The following is a 26,474-nucleotide window of genomic DNA, read 5'->3' as shown; positions in this document are numbered from 1 at the left end:
TGAGAGAGTTGACGTGATTTGCTCAGGTTGACGCAGCTATGAAGTGTCTGAGGGTGTATTTGAAATTAGGTCTTCTTGGCTTGAAGTCCATCTCTCTATACACTGTGACCCATGACTGTATCCAAGGCTAGAACACAGAATAAGGGACACAGAATATTGACTTGAGAGGAAATTTAGACTACAGACTGTTACAACATAGAAAATGGAATGTTAAAACTGAAAGGAATCTTAGAGGTCACCTAAATTCTTACCTTAGTTTTTAGGACCTTAGGACCTTAGTTCTTCACTTTTCTGGGGGTCCAGAGTCCTGAAACTGAGCTTGGCTTTTCTAGAAATGTTCCCAAATAAATGGTCCTTCTTCCTTAAGCCACTCTTCAGTTATCCGAATTTGAAGAGATGATTTGAAGAGATGATTAAAGGACATTGAAATATTTTTTTAAACTAAGTTTTTGTTGCCATCTTTTTTTTTTCTTACACCATCATAGTTATTACAAGTATTTCTCTCCCTCTTCCTCCAAAAGAGTCATCCCATATAGCAAATAGTATTTTTTAGAAAGGAAAAAAGTCGGCAAAATGGAATAATACATAGAAAATTGGAACACTGAACTATAAGATAAATGAGGGGAAGATGAGAGAGTCTCTACTGTAGTGGTCCCCAGTGTGTATGAATCAGTAGAACAAGACAAAGAACAACCTGGAGAAAAGGGACTGAAAGAACAAACAGAAGTGACTTTTAAGATAATGCTAGTAACTTTGAATAATCCTTCAGAATGAGAGAACAACTTCAGGACTCGAGCTATGCACATGTCTTCCCATATTTTGGCTAAGGGAAAAGGGTGAAATCTTCAAATCATAGGCTTAGGCAGCCTCCACTTCCTTGGCAAAATTCTGGAATAAATTATTAACAGAAAGTTTGGGAATTGTAGCTAGTACGGATTTGTCAAGAATAAGTAATTGCTGTCTAAACTAGTCAGTTGCTAGACTAGATTGACACATCAGTGTAGCATTGTAGGTATGGCATAACTGGAGTTCAGCAAATTATTCACCACATTTTTCGTGTTGCATTGGATTAGATGATTGAGCAATTAGGTGAATTCAGAGCTGTTTTGATGACTGGACTCAAGGAATAGTTATGATGTCAGGCTAGGACTTATCTAGCACAGTGCCCATGGGGATCTGTCCTTGGTCCTGAGATTTTTTTTTTTTGATCAATGACTTGGATGAAAGTATGATAGTTGACATGCATTTCAGTTTTGCAGATGACACAAAGCAAGGAGGGACCTAATACTGGATAGTCAGAGTCAGGATCCACAGGACTGGAGTAGGAACAATGGATGGACATTACAGAGAAGTGATTTTTGGCTTGATGCAAAGGGGAAAAAATCTTTCTAACAACTAGAGATGTGTAAAACAAAATTGGCTAGTCTATGAGATAGTGAGTTTCACTTTTTGTCAGAGCCTGGGTATACTGTTGGGGATATGGAAGAAGAATTTCTGATTCAAATAGATAATGATTGGATTAGCTGGCCTGTAAGGCTCCTTCTAATTCTGACATTGTGGAATTCTAGGAAAGTTATCTGAATTCATTTACTATTAAAAGCATATAACCAGATTTAACATGTTCTCCCTTCATGGGATTTTACATTTTACAGGCTTATTAACCTTTAAATTCAATAGCTTTATCAAAGACTTTGGCTAAATAATAGATGGAGTGCTTATCATATTTGAAAATGACATGACACTGGGGAGGATAGCTAACGTGTTGTAGGGGGAAGAATTTAGGATCTAAAAGGTTAGAAAAATGGGCCAGTTCTAAACTTAAGAGGCAAAATTTGATTACAATAAATGTGAAGTTTACTCTTATGTTCAAGTAATCAACAACTGTCTATTTCTGTTTGAAGATGGGAATCTCAGATCACTTTATCTTAGACAAGTCTGCAATGTACAAACCAAGACCTGCTGATTGCTCTCTAAAGCAGAATATTTGGTCCCTTCTTGATGTGAGATGAAGAGCTCAGAAGTTTCCTCTTTACTCCCAAAGTGTACAATTCCTGAAATTCTGATCATTAGAGCCATTAATAGATCATCAAAGGTTGGAAGGTACCTCATAGTCCATCTAATCTAACCTCTCCATTATAGAAATGAAGAAATTGATGACAAGAAAGGTTAAATTATTTGACCAAGATCACATACTTTGTAAGTATTAAAGGAAGGATTTCATTTCTGGTCTGTGGAGCCAGGTCTCTTTCCATGATACCAGATGCAAAGATCATGGTCTCCTGATAGTACGCATTGATCAATGAGACCCAAAGGACATTGTTGTCCTGAGCCAATGATTACTCTTTAGGAGGTTACAAAAAACTCATCTACAAAGAGAGAAAGAGATAGGTTCCCTGTGGCCTAAGGAAAGAAATTCAATGGGTCACATAGTTTTGACAAGCATTTATGCTCTGAAGTCAGGATGGACCTAATATCTGGACATAGGCTAATCTCAAGTGGTTGAGATTTGTAAAGACAATAACCAGTTATGAATGGGATTTGTTGATTTTATGATATATACTATCTGGTGAATGAGTATTGTTCCACTAGCTTTTACTTTTAGGTAGTATCCGCTCTAAGAGGTTATCCTGACTTGGGGCAATGGACAGCTATGAATTCAAGTATATTCCCTACTTCCTCAGATGTCAGGTAATTGGCAGTACCTTGGAAGTGAGTAGGTAAAAATCTCCTATCATTCCTTACAAAGGTGACAGAAACATGGGCCCTGAGATTGATAGAGCCTTCTGATGACCTCATCCCAATTATGGCAAAGACAGATTAATAAGAAGTCATTTTGAACTCCACCTTTTTTAGGACACATAGGTATGGTTTGGTGGAGATATCCATGCCTTATCCCAAAGCTACAACTATAATGGTGGAAAATTCAAGAGGTGTAGCGATCTGGGCAAGGACTTCTCTAGGGAAGGTTGGCCATTCCTGCATTTCTCACTGTATCCTGGGAAGTGGGAACCTTTTCTGCTTATGTATAGAAGACTTTCTTAGGATCTTAAATCTGAGATGGAAGGGACTTCAGAGGTCATCCAATTCAATCACATCATTTTACAGATAAGGAAAACAGGTCCCAGAGAGGTATACTGACTACCAAGGTTAGCCAGGTGTAAGTAGCACAGCTGGGATTTGAACTCAGGTCCTAAGTTCCTAGCTCTTTCCACTGCACAACACAAGAAGGAAAGAAGGAAACAAGCATTTAATATATACCAACTATATATCAGGCACTCTTATGAAAGCTCTACAAATATTATTTCATTTGATCCTCACAATAATGCTGGAAAGTAGAGGCTATTATTTCCCCCATTTTATAGTTAAAGAAATGAGGCAAAATAAAGTGACTTGTCCAAGATCACACAGCTAATAAGTGTCTGAGGCCAGATTTGAATTCAGGTCTTCCTGACTCCAGGCCTAATGCTCTATCCACTAACCAATCTAGCTGCCATAGGGTAGGATCTTACTATCATAGAACATAGAGCATGAAAAGACATTGAAGATGATATAGTTCTTAGAGATGATTTTGTTCTGGTGTTCATTTAACAGAAGAAGAAATTGAGGCCCAGAGGCATTAAATGACCTGCCCTAAGTCATAAATATTGTCAGTGACAGAGCTGATACCCAAGGCTAGTTCTTCAAACTACAGGTTCAATGTTCTTTCCATTAGTGCACATTGTTTCCAACAGTAAGCAGAGGATAGCATGTCTTCCTTTCCTAATTGTGTCTACATACCCCAACAAGAAATCAATAAAGCATTTCTTTCATCATGTCATTCCTCTGCTCATGAATCTGCAATAGCTCTTTAGTGTCTATTATATGAAGTTCAACTCCAAACTCCTCAGCCAGGTATACCAGGAAAATGATGATGATGACACAGTGGTATAGGTAATGGTGGTAAAGGTGTAGGGTATACAGCATGTTTAATGAATAAATTATGTGGTTTCAAAGGGCATTCCTTTCAATAATCTCATTTTGTCCTCCAAGAATAAGTAGGCAGGGTAGGCATTGCTATCCCTACTTTACAGACAAAGAAACTGAGGTTTAGTGTTTAAAAAAAATAAATTGAACCAAAGTATACCACAGAACCCAAGGGTCTCTTAATATGTTTGGTCAATTAAACTGTATTTGAAGTTGTAGAGAAAGGAACGGTTACTTTACTACCTCAGATAGATTTTCAAAATATGCATTCAGTTAAATTGGTTACCAGTTTGCAACATGATGAGCACATGATGCTGGCACATGCAGGATTCTTGTAATAACTCACTCTATAACTGAAGCTTTATTATCCATGCATTGGGAAGTGGAATGCCCTCTTGGGAGTAGAGTGTTCACCCAAGTGAAGTAAATACCTTACCCTGTGGAAGCAGAGACAGCTCATTTATCTCCAATAGGCAAACCCTTTCCTCCCACAGGGACCTGTCCACACCCTGTCTCGCCATTAGATGTGGTCCATTAATACCAATGGTTCAAATTCTCACTCAGAGGAACATGACAATTATGTGGGAGGATGCCTCAGACTCTATCTATGGATATTAAGGGCCATTTCTGAGCAAATTACTAAAATAGGTGAAGTGACTCTCTGTACCCTCAGTCCTTACTGCATATGCTGCCAGATGTGATTGCTAGGCAGATGAAATAGTTGGCAGATGTGACTGGTAAGCCATCATCAATGTTACCTTTCAAAGGTCATGTTGAATGGGAAGGGTACCCCAGGATTGGGGAAGGGCTATTGTTTGCTCATAGTTTTAGAAAAAGAAAGAAGATAACATTTCCTAACTATGGTCCTGTGAGTGTAACTTTTCTTCCTGGCAAAATTTTAGACTACATTATTAAGTCAATGGAACTCTCCCCCTCTTCATTTCTGGCCCCTTGCTTCTCTGATTTCCTTGCTTCCCTCAAGTACCAGCTAAAATCCCACCTTATGAAAGCAGCCTTTCCCGGCCCTTCTTAATGTTCATGTCTTGGCTCTAAGATCATCTCCTCTTTGTTGTTTATATCTATAGACAGATTTCTATATCTAGATATCTTTTTTGTTGTTTATAGTTGTTTACATGTTGTCTACCTCATTGTATTAGGAGCTCCTTGAGAGCAAGATCTGTCATTTTGCCTTTTTTATCCCCAGCACTTAGTACAGTGCCTGGTCACACAGTAGTTACTTAACACTTGCTTGTTGACTTAACTTGAAACTATTGTCCTTAAAAGCCCCCAGTGACCTCATGAAGAGAAAGTCGTGTCAAAAGATTCACCTCATTCCTATGTGTTGTGGTTACTAATAGTAGCTAGCATTTGTATAGCACTTTAATATTGGCAAGGAAATTTCTAAATAACTCATTTCCCCCCTCCTCACAACAGTCTAATGAGTTAGGTGTTATTATTATGCCAACTATTACAGATGAGAAAATTGAAGCTGAGTAACCAAATGACTTATCCAGGGACACACAATAGTGTCCATGAGTAGATTTGAACTCACATCTTCCTTATTCTGGGTCAAGCACACTCCGGATGTGGGACACCATCTGTGCAAAGATATGGAGAAGAGTGATGGAATACAATAGATAGGTAACAGCAAGTAAGACAATTTGATTGTCCTGAAGAATGCGTAAGGGTGAATAATATGAAATAAGTCTGGAAACACTGGTGGTAATCAGATTGCAGAGGGCTTTGACATTCCAGAGCGAGAATTTGTTCTCATAGGAACCCTTCTGGGATATTCCTGCATTTGCACTCATGATTGAGAATTGAGTCCCCAAAAGGATGACTACTAGGTCTTCAAACTCCAAATCCAATGTTTTTTTCCATTACCCCACAGGGGTTCATGAGTGTACCAGGGTAACTTATGGGGTTACCTTTCTAAAACTTCAGTTTGTGAGTTCCCAATGGTTTCACATTAACAATCAGCCAGTAGACACAAATCGGTCTTAGTAAAAGCATGTTCTAAGATGGCATGATAATAGGGTTAGTTCTGAAACATTTTCATATAAATCTTAAGGCACATTCACAAATTCACATGATGTCCATGGGAGGCACAAACTAAGAGTATATAGTACAGTGGAACATACATACAGGGAACATGTGTGCCCAATCACACAACTCCTGATACTGAAGGGTTTAGATGACCTTTCTTTCTTCATAGAGACCTCATAAAGTTCCCTTTGCGTTCATTGTCTCTGCTGGAAACGTTACTCAGCTGGGTTCCCAGGGATTACTGCTCTCCAAAATTCTACTCTGGTTTGTCACTTTCTTTTGAAATTATGGTCACCTCTCTTATCTACTACTAAAGGTTCCTTCCTTGAACATACATCTTTCCTTGCATATCTTTCTATACATGCATACATACATACATACATACATACATACATACATACATACATGCATGCATGCATGTACATAAACATATCTATCAATATCTATCTATCGATCAGTTGATCAGTCTATCTATATTTGGAGTGTTTGTCTCTGTTCCCTCAACTGTGCCTTAACTTCTCTCAAACAAACAAACTCTTGAATTTATGAATGGGGTGAGGGACTTTTGGGTAAGCATTTATAGATACCAGTACTAATGGAAAAAATGGGAAGAGAGAGAAATCTTTAAGGTGGGGACTTCTCCATGAAGCGTAACTGAGTCTGCACTCCTTAATTCCTGAACTGTTCCCACTCAGGGCTTAGCTAAAGTTCATCAAGGGGTATATGGAATTATTGCTAATCCAATTAGGCTGTTCCCATTACTTCACTGAAGAGACCTGTTTGTACCTAATTAAGAGATCATTGAGAGTTAACACCTTAAAACATTAATATATCATTACTTCTGTTAATAATAATAATGGTGGTGGTGGTGGTGGTGGTAGTAGTAGTACTACTAGTGGTAGTAGTAGTAGTGACAACAAATATAACAGCACCTAGCATTTATATAGCATTTAAGGTATGCCAATCATGTTATGCATATTAATTTCATATGACCCTCTCAACAGCCCTGTGAGGTAGGTACTATTCTTTCCATTTTAATAACGTGAAAACTGAGGTTGAAAGTTATGATTTGCCCAGTGTCAATCAGCTAGTAAATGTCTGAGGTCAGATTTAAAGTGAACTGAGGAAAACCAAACTTTCTCCTTATGTAGTTTTTGTCTTAGAGGCAATGGGCTGTCAGTGAAGATGTTTCACTAGGGGACTGGCATGGTGAGATCTGTGTTTTAGAAATATCAGCTTAGTAGTTGGAGTGTATAAGGTGTTCAGGGAAGACTAGCACCTCTAGTATGAGGGTGTCCTGTACCCTTTTCAGATCTGTTCACCCACTTTTAGTGTCCACCTTTCACCCAATTCTCACCTGGGGCTCCAAGAAGCTATAGTATGTGCAGCAGTCACAACCCAGTAAAACCATCCTGGAGGTGAGCTGAACCAAGCTGATGGTAACTGACAGGCCTCAAACCCATGGGTGAATTAGGGGAATTCACACTAAGCATATGAAGATTTTCCCTGGCAGAATGAATGAATGAGAATAATTTGTTCCAAAGACCATGAAGGCACTGTGGAGTGCTTAGAGCTTGGTCAGGCGTTAAAGATGCCAAGGTCATCCACTGCATCCTGGGCCATCATTAGCCACTAGTCATCCTGACTTTTGTCTTTCCACTGGTGGATGATGACTCTGGAAGAGAGTGAGGCTGATGACTTTGTGCAGCTTATCTCATTTAAATCTAATACATGCACAAATCAAGACATTACTCTGTGATATCATTGGTCCTCTTGGAAAATGAAGGACAAAGAACAACCATACTTGCACAGAAGTTGAATTGAAGAGACAAGATACTGTAAACAATAGTTTAGGTAAGAAGTGATAAGGGATGAACTAGGGAAGAAGCTATTTTTATTGGAAAGGAGGGGGTGGATCAGAGTTATACATCCAGAATTCATTATTTTGCAAATTATATAGACTTAAGAATGCTATGGAGACAATGTTAAAATGCAGATTAAATTTAAAAGTATGTTGTGTACTTTTAGAGAGCTGATTGTTAAATATTTCCCAGAATACTCCTGGAACTAATGTAAAAGACAGTATGCAGGAAGAATCAATAAGACTTGGAAAGTGATAGGATATGAGTGAGGGAGAAAAAAGATTCAAGGTAGGCAGATCAAAACTGCAGGATGGCATTCCAAGTTGAAGAGATGGGATTAAGGTAATATTTAGGACCCTGTGGAAAAGGAAACCCATTAGAGAGGGGGGAAAAATTGCATGGTTTGTTTCTCAGTTACTGTGAGTACATTTATGCATTCTCTGTATTGGTTTCTCTAAGTCATTTGCAATTTCTTCTTTCTTTGATACTAAATGATTTGAATCCTTGGGTGGGAGCTGAGGACTTTTTTTATACACATCCAGAAATCTAGATAATGTATATTCCAAAATTTTCCATAATAAATTTGCTATGGTGGCAGCATGAATCAAAAAGGCTATGACTTTGGTGGTCCTAATTATTTGTCCCAGTTTTTGTAAGCCCAAGGCATGAAAGGCCTTGAGCCACAGGTTATGTATACTTTGAATAAAACAACTTCTGGTCCTCTTAACTACCAGACCTTTTTCCTTTGAAGTTCTCCAGTTTTACAAGTTTTTTTTGAAAATGTGCTGCTAGAACTGAATACTCTATTTCCGATAAGATCTCATCTGGAATAATATGTGCAATTTCAGTGTTGTATTTTCGGAAGGTTGTTTTGTCTATGCTTTATCCATGCTTAACAGTGTTTTGTACATATTTATTATATATTTAATGAATTGAATTGATGTTGAAAAAATATCAGGGGAGGTGTCCAGTAAGTGAGAGAAGATAATGACGAAGAGAACTACAATCTCTGTTATTTTGTACACTGCATTTCTCTGAATGGGTCCTAAAATTATGTTCATTATTGCTTTTTTTCCTCTTTACCACACTTGACTCAATTGAGTAACACTGCCAGGTCTTTTTCAAATAATCACTATCTTAGGGGCAGCTAAGTGGCACAGTGCATAGAGCACTGGCCCTGGATTCAGGAGGACCTGAGTTCAAATCTGACCTCAGATACGTAACACTTACTAGCTGTGTGACCCTGGGCAAGTCACTTAACCCCATTGCCTAGACAAGAAAAAATATCACTATCTGACCATGTTTTACTACCCTGTACTTGTGAAGTTGACTTTTTAAACTCAAGTGTAGAATTTTGTATGCATTCCTATTAAACTACATTGTATTATATTTACCTCATAATCATAGCCTATTGAGATATTTTTGGATCCTGATTCTGTCTTCCATGTGTTACCCATCCCATCTTACTTCCTGTCATGTGCTAATCTAATAAACATGCTATTATGCCTTCATACAAGTCACTGTTAAAAGTGTTGAATAGAGAAGGACCACAGGCAGATCTCTGGGGCACTCCTCTAGAGACATTTTACAATTGCAGATAGGAATAGAACATGAAAGATCATTCTAGTCCAATTTCCCACTCCATGCATGAATCTCTTACAACAACTCTGATGGGTGATCTAGGCTCTGCTTAAATATTTCCAGAGAAGGGGAACTCACTACGCATAAAGACAACCTATTCATTTGTGAAATTAGATTCTTATCAATACCTTCCTTCTGTCCACAAGTTTTAATTTTGCACTCTAAACCCGTGCAGAATCAAACTATTGCATCTTCCATATGACAATACTTCAGATATTGATGTTAATCTAAAGTCTGTATTCTAGTCAGGGCTTCTTTTAATCTAAATAGTTGGGACCACAGGGTAATCCAGAGAACAAACTTTTAACTTTGCATATCACAGAAGTTTTATTGTCCACTTTGACTTTCTCCACATCTGGTCCCCAAGATTTGACATGAGTCATGACTTCAAAATCTCCCTCCACCCTCATTTCAATCCTCAATTTTACTTCAAGGTCCTGTTCAAATACCACCATCACTATGATTGACAGCCCCTCGCTGAAGGATACAAAGGTTTCCACATTTTGAAGTAGTCAATAGTGATGTGTACTGGTTTGATTCTAGTGTACTGGAACATGGTGGAAAATCTAAGACTTATCAAAATTGTTTAAGGTCACCTTCATGTCTGATGTTGAAAAGGCTTTTCTGAGAGAAAGTTTTCTATCAAATCTGTTCATTTTGAACAAAATGTCTCAGATGCTATATTCTAGTCATAGATCCCATTTCATCAAATAACCATAATACCCAAGAAGATTTCTTTACCTTTCTGTTAAGAGCTCATGCTTACTCTGCTTATTATTATCATCTATACTTTCACATGTAGACATCTGAGGCTATGAGTGTTATTACTGTTTGCTGTCCTGTCATTATATTATTTTACTCACTGGATGGCTCCATTGCTTTTTTTCTATCTCAATTCAATTCACTAAACATTTATTAAATATCTACCATGTGCAAGGAAAGCACTGTGCTAAGCATGAGGGAAACAAACGTAAAACAATAGCATCAACAAAGTCCCTGCCCTCAAGGAGATTATAATAATTATAATATTATAATATGTAATATAATAATTATAATGTTATTTTCTGTAATATTTGAATTAGTTGTTATATTGGGGCACCTTTCTTCCCTCCTCTCTTCAATTTAAAGTCTTCTTGATCCTATCAGTCAGTTTCTAGGCACATGTACTCTTCTTAGTCCTTGTTAGTTATATTCTGTCCCTTGGAAAGATACATTTTTGTATCACATGCTGTGGTCTAGAATGAAAAATCCCATTCTCTCACATTTTTCCTTTAGCCATCTGTTTACTTTCTGCAGCTCCTTTTCTGTTCTGGAGCCCCATCCATGATGGTTGTTAGTGATGAAACACCACCTGAGCCTGGGAGTCCTCTAGTTCTCTTCCAAGACCTCACAGAATCACAGGGTCTCAAAATTGAAAGTGTCAAAATAAGACCCACTGCTTAAAGGTTAGGAAAAGAAAAGCCTTATCATCAATATGATGACTGAGCATGATTTCAGAGGACCAGTGAGGAAGCATGCTATCCATCTCTTGACCGAGAGGTGATGGAATCAAGATGCAGTATGAACCATATACTTTTTGGAAATGGTCAATGAAGTAATTGTTTTGTTTAACTGTGAATTTTTGCAAAGGTTTACAAGTATTAAAAGGATTTTTGTGTTCTTTTCTTTTTCAATGGAAGAGTAGGTAGAGAGAAAATAAATATTTCTTAATTGAAAAAAAATAAATCCAACAGAATAAAAGCTTTACTGATATTACAAGTCATGGCAGGGAGAGGCACCAGTTGGCTAACTCTCTGTGTGGTAAGATCTCTGTGTGGTAAGTGAGCTCTCATTATAAATAATTTTCAGACAGCATATATGGAAGAAAATGAAGAAGTAAATATCAAGGTCAATTATGCTGCATTACAATTTGTTGTTAAGTACAAGGTAACAATGGCTAATACAAGAAGGGATAGAAGAGAGTACACTATTCTCAGGAGTGTTTTTGAGACATCATATAACCTTGTTTGTTGCAGGGATATGAAGGGTAATGATGGTAATGTGTATAATGAACGTCTTAACTCAGTAGATTGAATTTTCCAAGAAGCCTAGAATGTTCTTTCTTCAAATATATTCTTACAAAGGCAGATTTTAGCCTTGCACACAGATTAGGCAATGAATAAGCCCAAACATAGGGAAGTAAATGTTACTTGGCTATTCTGAAATGGAGGCTAGTTTAATGATAGAGTCACACACATATCAAGAGAAGGTATAGATAAGACACCTCATTTGCCACCTAGTCCAACTGCCCCCCCCCAATTCTTTCCACAATTCATCTAACAAGTAGTCATCTAGTTTCTGCTTGAAGAATACCAGGAGACTTTCCCAGATGGCGATTGAGTTCTAGGAACTCCATTGGAGACCTCCTTCCAATTTCACATAGATCCACTAATTTCTATTTTCATGATTTAGTCTGTAGAGATGCCTTCCAGATTCCTTCTGCCAGCATCATTCATTTCCATATGTATCTAGTCGTAACCCAAAGGACAGATTACTTATTCATTTTGCAAGTGGCTTAAGCAATATTAGTGGCTAGGCTCCATCACTTGCCATTGCATTGTCCATAAACGGTGGAGTAGATCATAAGACAGTCATAAAGATGAACAAACTCTCCTGATCAGGGTATCACAACCATCTGCATGATATTTTTATGCCAAGTTAAAATGCTTCCTCCTTAGTTAAAATCAATCAATTAATTCATCATAGTACTTCGGAGGATAGGCTTTCTGGTCAGTATGGAATTAGGCACTGCTGAGGAGACTAGTGATAATCACTAGCATTAATACAGTGCTTTAAAGTTTCCAGAGAACTTTGCAAATACTATTTTGTTTATCCTCACAGCAATATGAGGAAACTGAGGTAGAGAAGAATTAAGTGACTTGTCCAGGATCACACAGCTAGTAAGTATCCAAGGCTAGATTTGAATTCAGGTCTTCCTGACTCCAGGTCCAGTCGTCCATCTATTGTGCCACGTTGGTTGCCTCTAATGAAGTGAAGTATGATACCCAAATCTGACTACATAGGAGCAATGACATGGAGGTGGCAATACTACAATGAATTAGGGAATAATGGGTAAACAAACATGATGGGATTGGAAAGTACATAATGATGATGGTGATGGCAATGAGGAATGTGAGGATGATGATGATGATGCATTTTTTCCCCTGTCCCAGTTCATTGACCCCTCCGGATTTGAAAAACTCTGAGATTCTTTCCAGTTTTTTAAATCTCTGAATACTTGACTGAGAGAAATGCTATGATTTCAAACAAATAAACCCTTTCTGGGTTTGCCCAGGGGAATGAGGATCAAAGCTATGGTTTGGGCTACTAAGGTCCAGCTGACTTCTGACCCTTCATATTGACTTGCTGAAAGCATGACTGAGGGTGGGATACAATGCCTGGGGATTCCCAGGCTTGACTGGGAGATCTTTCTGGCTCCTTTCCCTGGTGTGGTCTTCTGCCTGAGAATCATTCCTACTCTCCCACCTTCTGCCCCAGGCATCAAACTCTCCTCCAACTTCCTTCCTTGAATCAACCAAAGATCGGTGCCAAGTCCAGCTGAAGGAGGCAAGCACTTGGTATTTATCCTAGTTTTTCCTGTCAGTTTGAATGTTTTCTTTGTAAAATTATTTCCCAAGTGCTACAATCTTTGTTTATTTTTTACAGGTTTAAAAATGTTCCATTTGATAGAATGGAAATACAAAAGAATTATGAGTTCATTGAAAACATGGAAGTTTCTAGGGCACACCCCTTCATAGAATCACAGAAGTATGGAATCATGAAGTCAGGCCTAGAGTTGGATGCAAGCTCAGAAGTCAGTACGTCCAGTCACTCCTGAGGAGGAATTTCTTGGGCAATATCTTTGAGAAGTGGCATCTAGTCTTCCACTTTCTTGCAGATGGGATATTCACTATAAAATCCTGTTTGGCTTTTAAAGCCCTTCATAACTTGGTTTCTTCCTACCCTTCCAGTCTTCTTAAATTTTACTCCCTTCCACATAGTTCTATTCTCCAGGGCTGGTATCCACTCAGTCTTCCAACTCTGTGTATTTTCATTGGCTAACCTCAATGCCTGAAATTCTTTCCTTCCTCATCTCTACCTCCTGTCTTTCTTCAAATCTCATTTAAAGTCTGACCTTGTGTTAGAAGCCTTTCCTGGTCTCATTTAGCGCTGGTGCTTTCCATATGAGACTACCTCATTTATCCAGTATATATGTTGGCTCGTGTTGTCTCCCCTAACAGATTGTGAGCTCCTTGAGGACAGGGACTTTTTTTTAGTTCTTCTTTGTAGGTCAGTGTTCAGCCAATGCCTGACAACCAGGGAGTTAAGCAACAAGAATTTATTAAGCATGTTCCACATACCGTGCATTGTGCTGTGCACTGGGGACAAAAAGAGACACAAAAGATAGACCCTGCTTTCCAGGAGCTCACAGTCAATGCTTAATAAATGCTTGTTGACTTCACTACTACCTTAAAAAGGTTTATTCCATTGCTGTCGAGCTCTACCTGGGTAGAAGGTTCTTTTATGCTGAAATGAAATCTCCTTTCTTGTAGCTTCCGCACATTGCTTCTAATTCTTCCCTCTAAGGCTGAGTAACAAGTCTCATTTCAGTTACTTCAACTAATCAGCTAAAGAGTTCCCCTTTCCCTTGAATAAGTCATTCTTCCCTCCCCTCTTCCTAATTCATCCCACCCATCCTGGTCACTTTCTGGTGTATATGCTCTAATATGACTATGTTCTGCCTAAAATTTGCCCCCCAAAACTGAACAAAAATAATCTGTAGGTCTCATCAGTTTCCTAGGGTGTCAAGCTCTATGCATTTAAATCCAAATCACTCTAACTAATTGGCTGATTGGCTAATAATAGGTTCCAGCTCAAGCCTTATTTGCTCATTGTTTTAGTTTGGATGGCTAGGAGTGAGTATAAATAGTAACTCTTTCTGTTCTGGCCAGAAACTCTGAGGGTCTTCCCCTCCCAGACTCATTCTTTTGTGAAGGCAAACTAGGCCATTTTTTGACCCAATACTTACCTAGTCTTTAACTATTGAATGAGCATTACCTCAAACAAACTGGGCCCTGCAGCCAGGGCCATCTATAGTCACCCTGACCTACATCTTGCCCCTGGACCCCAATGACTCTGGAGGAGAGAGCAAAGCTGATAACTTTGCATGGCTCTGCCTCATTTAATTCCAATTCACTTGCAAGGCAAGGCATCACCCTCCTGATGTCATTGGTTCTCTTGGAGATGAAAAACGAACAATAATAACAAGGATGTCAAGCTATAAGCGACTTCAGAGGTCATCAATTTTAATCTTATTTTAAGCATAAGAAAACTGAGCCCCCCCCAAAAAAAAAGTAAAATTACCTGCTGAATGTAGTCTGATCATAATACAACAGAAGTATCATTTCCCCTGTTCAAAATACTATATTTGCTTTTTTATGGCAGTAGATGGGTAAGAGAACGGAATTTGGAGCCAGAGGACATGAGTATCAATCTTGACAGCTATTTGCTATTTGTGTGACCTTGTGCAAGTTACTTCATCTCTCAGCCTTAGTTTCCTTCTTTTTTTTTTTAATGAGGGGGCTACAATAGACTAGTGTCTAGGCTGATGTTATTATCACCTTTTTAGCTTTAAGTTTATGAGTCTACATCATCTACTTTTGAAATATATATTTCCTTTTCCCACAGCCATCAGGCCATCCCACAGAACAGACCTACACAACTTGGCAGTAGGTAGGGACCAGAAGTAAAATAGGCTAAACTTCTTCAGGCTGCAGATAGGTTTTTAGCAGCTCACTTTCCAAGTAAAGGTATAATTAATGATTAAACTATTTTGAAAATAAACCATATTAAAAAGGGAAATTTCAATTAATAACAATTAATTACACTTATTACTTAAGATTTTGATTTATTATGAAGTTGCTCTTCCCAGACTAGAGATAGACTGACTTTGGTTGGTTGCCATGGGTCACATGACAAACAGGAGAGAGTGTGCAGTGGTAACCCACCCACCAAGTTTACATGATGGGCACAATAGTGACCAGTGGAAGACAGGTTAAGCAGGGCATAGACAAAGCACTCATTACCTCTTTACTGCCTTTTATATCCTCTACATTTTTTATGGGCTGAAATCCTTTGGTGGGCTGCAAGTGGCCCTCAGGCTGTATGTTTTGCAGGCCTGCCATAGAAGACAGAATAAAAAGAAAGGAAAGAAATAAGGAAGGAAGAAAAAGGAAGGAAATAAAGAAGGAAATGAAGGAAGGAAGTCAATAAGAAAGGAAGGAAGGCAACAAGGAAATAAGGAAGAAAGTAAAGGAAAGGAGAGAAGAAAGGAAGAAAAAGACAAAGAAAGAGAAGAAAAACAAAGGAAAGGGAAGGAAAGAAAGGGAAAAGGAAAGAAGGAAGAAGGGAAAAGGAAGAAAGGAAGGAAGAAAGAAAGTTGTTTGGCTCAGTAAATTTAATCAACATCTCAGTCAAGTTTGACAGTAGACACAGTATCTGGGCATTATATTATCAGTGCAGCCTAAGGTTACACTAACTTTTGGAGCTATCATGCCACACTGTTGACTTTTTGAGCTTCTTGTCACTAAAACTTTGTAGACTTTTTAACATGAGGGGATTTTTTAACAAGCCACATCTCCTTCATCTTGTATTCTACCAATCTACCAAAGAGTCTCTTTCATTTTTATTCCATTTCATTTAATTAGATTCTATAAATACTGGAGGGCCAAATTTATGTGAAAGGACTTCCATGCTACATGCTGGGAAGGGGAGGAATACAGAGATGAATAAGACACAATACCTGCTGTCAGGGACCTTGTAATTCAGTAAGTGAGATGAGCTACATGCACAAATAAATAGTGTCCAAGATATAATATAGTAATTATCCAAAAAGAGGTAAGATAGTAATAATAGCTCTTTACACATAGAATCACATTTGGATCTCATAATGACTCTGTAAGGTTGTTACCACATTTTACAAGTGAAGAAATGGAAACTCAGAATATTAAGTGTTCTGCTTAGGGTTACACATCTCGTAAATGACAGAAGAAGAATTTGAACCGAGGTTGCAAATGGTTTAAGTCCTGCCTTTGTTCTAATATGTTACGCTGACTCTAAAGTAGGGAGTTCACATTTGCACTATATCATATGGTTTAACATGCATAGGCAGCAAGATGGGGCAGTGGATAGAGCATTCTGCACAGAGGCAAGAAGATCTGAGTTTAAATCCTTTCTTAGACACTTCCGGCTGTGTGACCCTGAATAAGTCATTTAAGTGGCTTAATCCACTGAAGAAGGAAATGGTGGACCACTCTAGTATCTTTGCCAAGAAAACCCCACGGAAATATTGATGTGGTATGAGCCACTGGGTGATGAAGAGTCAGACGTGACTGAACAACCAAATACCAAGTTTGATGAAGGGTGAATAAATCAGCTCAATTAGAATGTAGGAAAAGTGTTTGGAAGCAGTGGGACAAAAGTATAGCAAGGTGGATAGAAGCTCACTACCTCATAGTGAGTCTCTAATGCTGGGATGAAACATCTAGATTTTATTTGGCAGGTAAAGGGAGCAAATGGAAATGGGAGGGAGCAATGATGCTGTTGCAACCACTGAAATGTTAGAAAAGAAAACAATTCCATGTATCATTAAGAGTCTGGAGAGCTATGCTGGTAGAACACCGGACTTTTAGTTCTTGTTCATTCGAGAATAACTTTTTTCTCCAACTAATTTCTGAACATTTCAGATGTAGCTTAACTTCTCTGAATTTCAATTCCTTCTCTGTAAAAAATGACTTTACTTACCTCTCAGGGTAATTGTGATGAAAATTATTAAAGTGATACATTGATTATATCCCTTTTATGTCTATTTTTGTTAGCTGATTCACCTCTCAACTAGGTAGGGATTTTTTTTTTACAGAACTATCTACATGACTACAACTCTCTCTTTGTTTCTCTGTGTCTGTGTCTGTCTGTCTCTGTCTCTTTGTGTAACATTCATGTACGGTGGGATACACTCCTGCTACTTGTCACTGGAGCTCCTGAGCCCCCACTGATGTATGCTTACCTTTTACCTAAAATCAGTCACCATTACCCTATTGGTTCTTAAACATAAAGTATTTATTTGATGATAAGGCAAAAGCCAGAATAATGATAATATTTACTCATTAGAAGGCAAAAGAGGGAATAAGAATAATATAGTATACCCATTAATCTGTGTTTTACCGTCTCACCAATGCATGCAGTGTCTGTGGAGGAAAGTAGGTGTAAACTTACAGAAACCTATCAAGGGGGCACCTGAGTAGGGAAACCCATGTTTCAAACCATGAGGCAACTCATGGTGCTGGATGACAGACCTTGAAGTCCTGGTTCTTTATAAGAGGAAAGTCTACGACATACATCATCTTCTGGAAAAACTGTTTCTCTCTGGATATACAACACTATTTCCCCACTACTTTCAGTCTGTTTAAATAGTGATCAACTCTTCTAAACTAGCTCCCCTTGACTAGGTGCTGGGGAAGTGTTACTCTCCTTCAGTGTTAAGCAGTTCACTTAAGGTAGAGAACTGCCAAGATCCTCAGATCTGGTGAATGCTTGAAGAGGAGAGAGCAATAGGGTTACACAGTATTTCCTAAGATTAATCTTAAAATGGCAAGGCATGCTATTTTTCCCAATTTTCAAAAAAGTCACGCCTTTTCCCACATGCAATTGAGCTAATGAATCAAGATCTCTTGCAACCATCAATACCCCATTCATTGCTCTTCCTTCCATAAAATCCTCTCAGTACTTTCATTTGAAGGGGAAATACTCTGTCTAATCCTCAGAACAAACCCTGTATCTCTCATAAACATTTTATCTATAAAACCAAAAGTTTCTTCTCAAGCTAATTTTTATCATTTTTCTTTGCAAAAATGATCTTTTTCTTCCCCTTTTCAGCAACCAAAATAACCACATAAAGGGGCAGTATCTTACTTACACATGAATTATTATATTATTATTCCTAAAGTACTTTCAAATATCTCTGTCAATGCCTTACTGTGAGGTAGTGTTTTAAATTATTATCATCCCCATTTATCAGATGAGGAAGGTAAGGCTTAGCAAAAAGGAGTGGTTTGCCAAATGTCACTGGAATGTCATTTGTTCCACTTTGAACTAACACTGTTCCTGGTGTTACCTAGCAGATAGTGTAGAGGTCGACTGCTCTGGAAAGCACTTGTAAATCTTCTTTCTATAGTATTACTTGAATTGTTTTTCTTTTGGAAATAGAGGCAACACTAGGTTTGCATTTTGGTTGTATTTTCTGTATTTCACCTTGCTCTCACAGTTTCTGTACTGTAGCTGCCTTTGCAGGCCTTGGGAGTGGTCTATAGAAAAGGAAGGAGAGATGTGGGAGCTTGTAGGTCCTTGTGGGGAGGGTGGTTTTTTGAAGGGGTGGTGGTGGAGGCAGCAGGTTGGAAGGTACATTGTGAGATCACAGACTTTGATGCTGGACAGAACTTCAAAGGTCATCTACTCCATGCCCCTTATCTTGCAAATCAGAATCTTCTCAGGGCCTGGAATTTAAGTAGTGACATAGCCAATCTTTTGGTATGGAAAACTTCTATTGTCTGGGGGTTCTCAGTTTTTTAAAATAGAACAACCTTTAATTTTTACCTTCTCAGTTAAAAAAAAGTCCGTTAGTAACAGAGTGCCAATGTTTAATAGCAATGATTCTAGACTTTTTCGGTAGCACTAATGAGGGCCAACAGGTAGAGTAGGGTGGGGTGAATGGAGGAAACTATGGTAATAATGAAAAATCAGCATGTTGTAGTGGACATGAAATCAGAAGAACTGGGAACAAGGCCTGGTTTTGTTATTTATTTCCTCACAGGACCCTACAGGCAAGTCAATCATTTCTTTGGAGCTCAGTTTCCTCATTGAAAATGGTGATGATAGAATCCCAGAAGGAGAAGGAACCTCAGAGTTCATAGGACATTAGCATTAGAAGGGGCCTTAGACATCCTTAGCAGCAATCCCCTTCATCCACTGTCTCCTTGGAGGCCTCTAAGAGAGTGGAGGTGATGGGGTATGGGACCATCATTCAGTTTCAGAAGCGGAGACCTTTGCCCCTTTTGCCAAAAGGAATTTGGCTCCATTTGTCTATGGCCCCAGAAAACCCTTAAACTTTTTTACTTTGGTCTCAAACGGTTCCTTATGGACTCCCCTTATCTCCCTTTGAAAGCCCTAGCCCTACCTTTTGATCTTATGCAGATGCCTTTCAAACTTCTTCCTTCCAGTTCCCTTCATTATCTATTCCCTTTGTTGTCTATTCAATCTCTCAGAACTTCCAATTGGAATTCTTACCTAGACCCTTTCCCCAGCCCCCTCCTCTGGCCACCCAAAGTTACTTTAGTGTATATAAGATCCACCCTGGCCCCCATTCAAACGGTGAGACTTTCTCATGCCCAAAAGGCTGAGACTATCTCACTCCTGCTTGTCCTTATGGGCCTCACCTGGCCTATATGATTTATTTCTAACAAGCCTTTTCTCTGGTTGGAAGAAGATTTGGGTTGAATTCATTCAGGCAGGGCCTGCATCCAGATCTTGGAGTTCTAGCACCCCAAACCTCTAGCCCTCTTCAGAGTGGGGAGGGAAAAGGGCAGCTAGGTGGTGCAGTGCATTAGAGTGCTGAGCCTAGAGTTAGGAAGACTTACCTTCCTGTGTCCAAATCCAGCCTCAAATACTTCCTGGCTGTGTGATCCTGGGCAAATCACTTCACCTAGCCTGCCTCAGTGGTGTAAAATGAGATGAAAATAGCAACCCACTTCAGTATCTCTGCCAAGAAAACCCCAAATAGGATCACAAAGAGTTGGACGCAACTGGAAAAAAAAATAATTCAACAATGAAGAGAAGGGAAATTTGTTACTTCCTTGGAGAGATCAATTTTTTTAATAAAATTCTGAAATCTTTTTCTCTTCAGTTTCCACCCATTGTTTCTGGTTCTGTCCTCTGGGGTCAAGCAAACAAGATTACTTTTTCTTTCTTATGTCAGCATTTCTAATACTAAATGTCAGTAATCTATCTTCTTCAGGCTAAACAGCCACAGTTCCTTCACACATTCCTGCCATGGAATTCTGTCACTTCAGTCCTGATCACTCTTCAGCTGAATACAATAAGGAGACGATCTTTTTTTTTTTTCCTACTTGCTACTCCCAGATTATTTTGAGGAAAGCTTTCATCTGTTCCTTACCACATAGCAAATTTATTCCTTCCTATTTTACTTTTGTCTTCCAAACTAGATTGCGACTTCTGTGAAGGAGGGTAGGGAGAGGAAATAAACATTTATTGTTGTAGTTGTTGATTCTTTTCTAACATGTCTGATTCTTTGTGATGCCATTTGGGGTTTTCTTGGCAAAGATACGGGAATGGTCTGCCATTTCCATCTCATTTTACAGAAGAAGAAATTGAGGAAGACAGGGTGAAGTGACTTGCCCATGGTCACACAGCTAATAAATGTCTGAGGCTAGATTTTAATGCAGGTCTTCCTGACTCTAGGTCCAGCGCTCTATCCACCATACTACCTAGCTGTCCCTGCTATGTGCCAGGCACTGTGCTAAATGTTTTACAAATACTACCTCATTTGATTCTCACAACCTTGTTAGGTGGGTACTATGAGGTTAGAGGCTGTGACATATACAGATGTGTTGTTGGGTGTTTAATCCAGCAAAATTGACTTAATAAACGTTTCTTATATGCTTACTATGCAAGGCAGGGCAGCTAGGTGGTGCAGTGGATAGAGTGCTGGGCCTGGAGTCAGAAAGATTTCTTTTCATGAATTCAAATCCAGCCTTAGATAAAGACTAGCTGTGTGGCCCTGGATAAGTCACCTAACCCTGTTTGCCTCAGTTTCCTTATCTGTAAAATGAGCTGGAGAAGGAAATGGCAAACCACTCAACCATCTCTGCCAAGGAAACCCCACATGGGGTCATGAAGAGTCAGACACAACTGAAACGCATAGCATAGATTATCTCTAAGTTTCTTTCCAGCTCTAAATCCTAGGATTCTAAATAATTTGTGTGAGGTATTAATAAAGCTTGTTGTACCATAAGACATATTATACAGGAAATATGTGACTAGAAAAGGTGGGCCAGTTAAGTAATAATAGCTGATCCTTATATGATGCTTTATGTATATATGAACTCATTTAAGACTCAAACAACCTTTGAAGATAGGTTCCTCGGGTATTACTAGCATCATCTCCATTATTTTGGATGAAGAAGCAGATCAAGAGAGATTAAATGATTGTCCCATGATCATACAACAAATAAATGTCAGAGATGAGATTCAAACCCTTATCTCCCCTGGTTCCCCAGGTAGCACTCTATTTTTTTTTAAACTATACTATGCATACTTCTCTGGTATCCATAGAGTGTTAAAATATCTGAAGGATGACATCTAGTACCTTGAGTGGAATTCCTATGAAGGCCTTATGGGGGGTTGTGGACAAGAGTCACAAAGAATGAGAAGGCACGGATTAGTCACTGCATTGCTAAGACTATGGAAGTATTAAAGTATAGATTAAACGAATCAAGCTTTTTAATTTGGTCTTTTCCACCCTGGGCACATTTCTTCTCTTTAAAATAAATTCAGGGAGAAGATTGTTTTGGAGATAGAGGGTGAAAAGAAAAGATTAGATCAGGGCTGGAGAACCTGCAGCCTCGAGGCCACATGTGGCCTTCTAGGTCCTCAAGTGTGGCCCTTTGATGAAATCCAAACTTATGACCACATGTGGCCTTGAGGTTGCAGGTTCCCCATCCCTGGATTGGATTATCTAAGGGACTAGAGATTGTTTAGTCCCTGTGCTTAAAGAAGTTATAATCTAGTTGTAGAAGGATAATTAGCATGCAAGAAAAAGGTTAAATAAGATATTGGTCATTGTTTGTAAAGCACCTTGTAAAAAGCCAAATACATGCTAACAATTGGTTTATTACCTAAGGCAGGGATGGAGAGTAATAATAATTATTGTGGCAAGCATTTATATGGCACTCTAAGATTTGCAAAGTACTTTGCAAATATTATTTCATTTTATCCTACAAAAGTCCTGGGTGGTAAGTGATTTTATTATTCTAATTTTACAGATGAGAAAACTGGAGCCGATAGAGGTTAAATGACTTTTCCAAGGTAACACAACTAGTAAATGTCTGAGGCCAGTTTTGAACTCGGGTCTTCCTGAGTTTAGGTCCTACCCTCAGATGCCTTGTGAATAAGTATCACTCCATCTTTCCAGCTATAGTCCAATTGCTGAGAGCAAGATTTTGAGGGCATGGGAAACAGGTTAGTTAAATGTTTTGAGGGAATGGGACACAGGTTAGTTAAATTTTGACTGTGGGGAAAGATGTCACTCGTAATATGATGATGTCACTGGTCTCTGGAAGTCATACTGCCTACTTCATGAAATTATAGTGCATTCTCTGTCCTAATTGAATCCTGACCTTTGACACAAAAGCCTAGGGGCAATTTGGGGGTGGGGGAGAATGGTTATCTTACAGTATCTTTCTGGTTCATGCCTTTATTCAGGAAACCTTTGAAATATAAACATTTATTTTATTGCTCTCCAGTAAAAGGTCCTTATATTTTCTCAAACCACTCAGTCTAATGAGCCATCCAATTTAGAATAGATTTTATTTAACTGGACAAAATATGTAGAATAGTTTCATTCCTGGGCACCTAAACCAATGGAAAACTTAGTCTCTACTTTCTGGAAAGTATCAATCTAGTCTCCAGTATGGTGGATCTTACCTTCCCTCAAAATCTTTCCAGTCCACATGATTCACAGAGCCACTGAAGAGATAGGTCTACGCCACTTCGTGGTGCAGGTGGTTTCCTGCTGCATTGTAGCAGTGATTAGTAATAGTAGCAAGAGCAAGATCTTCTGGTTTTTCTTCTTGGTTTACCTTTTTGTCTGGTTGCCTCTTAGTGCATGTGGTTTTGGCTGGGATACTCTCCCTAGTACTATCAAGGGAAAGGTCTATGGCTTTGCTCCTCACCACTAGGGGTCTGGCTCCATTCAATTTTGTCTTCCAGCTGCCAGCTCTTTCACACATATGGTTCTTTGTAAGCAGTGTGGACAAACAGGTCTAACTAGCTTAAGGGCAGCTTGGTAGCGCAGTGGATAGAGTGCCAGCCTGGAGTCAGGAAGACTCCTCTCTTTGAGTTCAAATTCAATGTCAGATACTTACTAGCTGTGTGGTCCTTGGCAAGTCACTTAACCCTGTCTGCCTCACTTTTCTCATGCATAAAATAAGCTGGAGAAAGAAATGGCAAACCACTCTACAATCTTTGCCAAGCAAACCTCAAATGGAGTCACAAAGAGTCAGATACAACTGGAAATGACCAAATAATGACAAAGCTAACTTAGAGGCAGCTAGGTAACTATGAATAGCAGATAGACATGGAATCAGGAAAACTTGAATTTGAATTCTGTGTCATACACTAATGAGCTGTGTGATGCTGTCACTTAAATTCTCCTAGCCTCAGTTTCTTCATCTGTAATATGGAGATAATAGTAGTATCTGCTTTTCAGGGTTGTTGGGAAGATCAGATGACATAATGTATTTAAGTGTTTTGTAAACCTTAAAGTTCTTATAACTGCTAGCTATGATTATTATTAATATCTTCAGGTCACATGGCAGCTCTGTGTCTCTGCAGCGACACCTGAATCTAGCAACCTTCAGTACATGCCCCTTTCCAAATCCGCATGGGGTCAATGTTCTCATTTTCTCTGGCCCTTGCTCCCATCTCTGACTCAGTCAGTTGCTTCCTCTACATCTGCATATTGCCATTCCCCACTGGTATTTTTCCTCTGCTGCCCACATGGTCCCTCTTACACGGAAATAGTTCCTGTCTTGTATATGGAATCTCCCATATAGGAGTGAGAGGAGCATACCAATTTCTCTTGATGCAGGCCTGCTACAGTTATATACAGCTGGCAGGATTGTTGTGAGAATCAAAAGAGCTAATATTCATAAAATGCCTTGCAAGCCTCAAAACACTTTAGAAATGCTAGTTATTTTTCTCCTCTTCCTTCTCTTTATCGTTATTATTGAAGGAACTTGAGAGGTCATCTAATCTAACACTGTATTTGTGGGTGGAATCTCCCCCAAAACAGTGCTGAGAAGAGGGTCATCCACCTTTTACTTAAACACTTTCAGTGATTGAGAACTGATTACCTCAAAATCCAGTCTATCTTGTAGGTAATTCTTCATTATACAAGGCCAAAACCTGCCTCTCAATTATTTCTACTCATTGATCCTTGTTCTGCAACATTCACAGGCTGGGAATAACAACTTAGGCTATGTGTAAAACTCTCAGAGTTTATTAAGACATTCTGAGGAAAATATGGTCTCCCCGGACTGTGATGGAGCACCAGTCTTTCAGTCCCCCAATTAAGCAATACCCATCAGTGTTGGAAATTAGTTTACTCTCAAGCAAATTACTCCTGTTAGTCAATGAATTACCCTTTCCCTGTCTCTTTTCTTTTCCTTTCTATTCCCTGTCCCTTACCTTCTCCTTTCCTTTTGATATTAGTGAGAAATGAGGGTTTGTTTTTAGAAATTGACTTTGCTTGCTGTATGTTTCCCTTCTTTATATGAGACTCTTGATAGTTGTATTGGAAGATATGGGTAGGAGCAAAGTCCACGAAATGAGAAAGAAGCTGTAAATGAGTCTGTCTAGGGAACCGAATGAAGTCTAGTATGTCAAGCAATTAGATTTCTCCTCTTCCATCTCTGATGTCTTTTCACAGTTGTATATGTAATGGAGCACTGGCCTTGAGCATAATTAATGAACCTAAGACAAAAAGGCAAAAAATTGGAACAAGATTTTAGAATGCTAAAATGAAAAAGGGCTCTTTAATCCAAACACTTCATATAGAAATAAGGAGCCTAAGACTTAGAAAGAAGAAATGAGTTACTCAAAGTCATTAAGGAAGTTAATTATCAGAGCTCAAATTTGAACCCAGGTCTGCTGACTTCTAATCAAAGACTCTTTCTACCACATCATGCTGCCTTTCCAAATGATAACTGACAATTAAATAAACTCATTTATTAAGCATCTACTATGTTCAAAGCACTATACATGGCACTGGGAATACACGTATGAAAAAAGAAATTTATAATCCAGTTGGGAGATACAACATGCCCTCTGCTTCTGTTAATGCATCCCAGCTTTTAGGGGCTCCCGTATCACATTGTTTATTCATGATGAGCTTTGAGCTAGTAGTCCATGAAACAGATTTCCAGAAACTTGTTGAGCGACACGGTAGGTATTCTGGGAGATGCAACAATGCATTAGACGTGGTCCCTGTTCGTAATGTAGTACATAATTCAGATGGGATGATTAGTCAATCAATCAACCAATATTTATTAAGCACCTACTGTGTGCCAGGTGCTGTTCTAGGCAATGGAGATACAAAAACAAAGGAGTACCTCAAATTCTAATGGAGGAGAGATAACTATAACTATGTACATATATAATATATATATATTTCTGCATGTATGTATGCATGTATATGTTTATAAAAGTCTTAAAGCTTAAAACTGCTTTAAGATTTTTAAGACAATGTGTACATGTGTGCATACACACAAAACTATATGCACGTATACATACATATATACACACACATACAGAATAAATATGAAGAGAATGAATATAAAATAGTTAAATACACGGTAAGATAAGACCATAGCACATTAATAAATAATATGTGACTATTAAGCAAAAGGTACAATGAGTCTAACATGTAGACATGTTGTCAGAGACCAGAGAGGGTCAGAGATCTCTCTGGTTTGCACAGAAATGAAGAAACCAGAGAAAATGGAAACAGAAAGGCTTCCCAGGGCACATGGGGGTACAGAAGAGCCTCGAAGAGTGAAAGGCCACCTTGGC

Source organism: Phascolarctos cinereus, unplaced genomic scaffold (genome assembly GCF_003287225.1).
Source record: "Phascolarctos cinereus isolate Bilbo 61053 unplaced genomic scaffold, phaCin_HiC Scaffold_4;HRSCAF=312, whole genome shotgun sequence".
In the NCBI taxonomy this organism is placed as follows: Eukaryota; Metazoa; Chordata; class Mammalia; order Diprotodontia; family Phascolarctidae; genus Phascolarctos; species Phascolarctos cinereus.
Note: the sequence above shows the minus strand (reverse complement) of the source record.